This window comes from Salvia splendens, chromosome 1 (genome assembly GCF_004379255.2).
Source record: "Salvia splendens isolate huo1 chromosome 1, SspV2, whole genome shotgun sequence".
In the NCBI taxonomy this organism is placed as follows: Eukaryota; Viridiplantae; Streptophyta; class Magnoliopsida; order Lamiales; family Lamiaceae; genus Salvia; species Salvia splendens.
This window is the reverse complement of record NC_056032.1, coordinates 34,023,173-34,026,606: the sequence shown is the minus strand read 5'-3', so window position 1 is coordinate 34,026,606 and position 3,434 is coordinate 34,023,173. Positions and strand designations below refer to the sequence as shown.

The window sequence follows — 3,434 nt, the reverse complement described above, 5'->3', positions numbered from 1 at the left end:
TATACTTGTTAGTAGATTATTTCTTCTCTATAAAACCTAATTCTCTCACCATAGCTAGGTTTCTCAACACCTTAGCACGTTCTCCGCTGCGTCGCACCCTTCTGTCGCCCCTTGCGTGTCGTCGGGCCTATCTGTAGCCCTCCGATATGATAGTACATACACACAAGGGAACAAAATCAATTTTTTTTAACAAGAATTAAGTTACTGCCGCTTGCCTGTTTCTCTAACAACTAGATTCCTATATCAATACTTTTAATATTATTCCATTTAATAAGTAGATTAATAAATTGGCATGATAATTAATCAGTTTATACCAAAGGTATATTAATCCATTTTATTCAATAATACCATATCAGTTTGCATGAATAATTTGCAAATAAATAAATAAATTACTAATTAAGTGGATTTATTTCAAGCATGTGGGAGTTGGTAGCCAACAACAATAGGAAAGATCGAGTCCACTTGAGAGACAATATATAATTATTATTAATAAAACTAAATATTCATTTCCAATTATAATCCAATTGACAAACAACAACAACAACAACATAAGGAAACAACTAAGAGTTGAGACCCTTTTATTCACTTTCGACAGAAATCTAATCGAGACAAAAGGAAAACATATATTGGTGTGGCCTTCTTCTCAGTTGTTGGATTTGTTGTTGGACTTTGAGGAGCTGGTGGTGGAGGCGGCGGAGGTGGAGGTGGAGGTGGTGTGCCTATTGAGATCATGAGGGATGGGGATTCCGGCTGCAGCAGCGACAGCGAGGAGGTGGTTGAGCTCGTTGTGAAGAGCCTGATTCTCTTGGCTGAAAAACTCAGTCATCTTCTTCAACTTCTCATTTTGTTGCATGATTAGGAAGTTCTCCATCTCCAATTTCGAGTTCAAGTCTTTCATTTTCTGTTCAAAGTCAATGCACAACTGATGTTAATTAAAGAAAGAGAAACATTCCTGAAAAAGTTTGATAAGAATTTAAAAAAAAGCAGAAGTGCAAAAGAATGTTAATTAAAGATACAAAGGGCCTAAACCTCTTATTATAGCTTTACTAAAAAGATCACCTTTTGGAGGGAGGGGAAGAAGTGTTGTTGGATGAGAAGAGCCTTTTCTCTTGAGATAAAGTTTTGTGTAAGTGTGTGACAAATTAGTCACATCAGCTCCATATATATAGTGTGAAAAAGTTGGAAGAAACTGAAAATCTTCTCTTGTCACGTAGAAAGAGGGTCTGCCACGATAATAATACATGGGTTCGAAGTGTGAGTGTTTGCGTGGGTAAAGAGAGAGAATATTATTGTTGTTACCATTTTTCTATTATATTATAATGATTACTCCAAGAGTTGGAAATTAGGTGAAAGTGTTATATACATTATACATTTACATATGACCAAAGATTTCACATTTATATTAGAAAACACACAGTGAGTCCTCAAATATGACTAAGTGGTGCAAGTTGGCAATGCTTACCCAAAAAATTAATGACGGTTTGGTAAAGCCAGTATTAGCTGATAATATTGAGTCTTTTTAATTCCATATTTTTTACTATCAGCTATAGCTGGTGGTTTCCAAATAAATTCTAGTGCCTGGATTTATTTAGAAATGAAGATTATTAATGATTGTTTCGCATTTATTTTTGAGATTATATAATTATGATGACTTGAACGTCCCGACTATTATTTGAAAGGGAAGTGTGTATACTAATTAAGTTGTATTTTATCATCGTGCCTACTCTTAGTTGAAAGGGTAGAGTGTTACTAATAAAGTTTGTATTTTGTCGTTGTGGTTTAAAGGAAAATGTGTTACTAATTAAGTTGTTTTTGTCGCCGTGCCTATTCTTTAAAAGGGAAGTGTGTTATTAATTAAGTTGTGTTACAAAATAAGTTGTATTTTGTCATCGTACCTACTCTTAATTAAGCATGACTGGTTTTAAAGTTGAGCAAGTATTCATTAATTGACAGCTTCTTGGCATTATATAATATGTATTCATTGGAGATCTTGTTCTATAAGAATTGTCACCTTAGTTGGGCATGATACCATGTGATTCGCATTCGATTCCACGAGAACCCCTCAATACCAATGTCAACAAACCCTATGAAAATGTCAACCAAGGGCATATTGGGGAAATATATAATTACACACGAATACCAACAAACCCTATGAAAGTCCGGCATATATACACAGAATAAAGCTATGCGGCCACATTATGGCCGACCATAAATTAATTAAATAACATAAAAAATTGATTTTTTTTGAATTTTTGGTTTAATACAACTTGATTTTACTTTTATATCATCTTCATTATTTGTTGCTCAACATGTTAGTGTTACTCTTTTGTAGTTTTTGCTCAACTTATTACTACTGTCATTTCTTGATTGTTTCTCAACGTATACACTAATTCGTGATATTAATGTGTTTTACGTAATGGAATTCAAAGATAAGTATCAACTCACAAGTACATTCACACACATATAAGTTTATATCGATAATTCTAATTTTTTTATACATGTAAATAGACTAAATTAATTTTTTATGGCCGGCCACATTATGGCCATTTAGCATCACTCATATACACATGAATGCAACAAACCCTATAAAAATGTCAATCACGTGTATATATATTGCCTTGGTTGACATTATCATAAGATTTGTTGACATTATATATTACACACTAATGTCAACAAATCCTATTAAGGGTTGCGTTAAAATGCTAACTTTTCTTAAATTGCTAACTTGTTAACTCATCAACGTAGTGTATTAAAAATGTCAACACAATCACATTAAAATGTCAACACATATTTGAAGGGGTTGGCAGTGAAAGCGTGCATAAAATCCGATCACATGAATTTGATCTATTTAGCAGATTATTTAGACAAATTCTATTCGCACAATTATCACATGTGTCATGCTCGTAACTTGAATTTAAATCATGATTTAGAACAAATAAATCCTAAAACATGCATACTACGGAGTCAGCCAATTTACCTTGTTGATTCTCCAAAGAATCGAAGATGGCTTGCGTCTTCTCCACGTGAAGATCTTCAGAACTCAACCTCGGATCTTCTGTCTGGTGTCTCGGACTGTATACTGATATTTGTGTGGGCAAATCTCTCCAGAATACTAGGACTCGAATAACGAAGACAGAACTCTACTCACGGAAGAAGCAATTTTCGAACTCTCTCTCTTAAAAGGGAGGGGACGAAAATTTTAATGAGAATAAGTGTGTTTTCTGTCTCCTTTATTCTCCTATTTATATTAAGTCACATATTGGGCCCAGTCAGAGATCTAAGGAAGAATTTGGACATGGCCTCACCCAATTAGCTTTTTACTAATTAAATTGAACCCACAATTTAATACAAGCTTATATTGGAATATTACAAGCAGCCACTACAGAAATAATATTGCACTACCTTTCCAAATCCGAAATTACAAGTGTTCCGAG

At 33.9% G+C, this 3,434-nt stretch overlaps 1 long non-coding RNA gene across 1 annotated transcript; it reads right to left on the bottom strand.

Annotated features, from left to right (window-relative positions):
* Window positions 1–462: 462 nt before the first annotated feature.
* On the bottom strand, window positions 463–1,125 carry LOC121805105. The gene is made up of 2 exons (XR_006051256.1): window positions 1,060–1,125; window positions 463–901 (listed from the first exon to the last, which is right to left on the bottom strand). It is a non-coding gene; the product is annotated as an uncharacterized LOC121805105 (long non-coding RNA).
* Window positions 1,126–3,434: the final 2,309 nt, after the last annotated feature.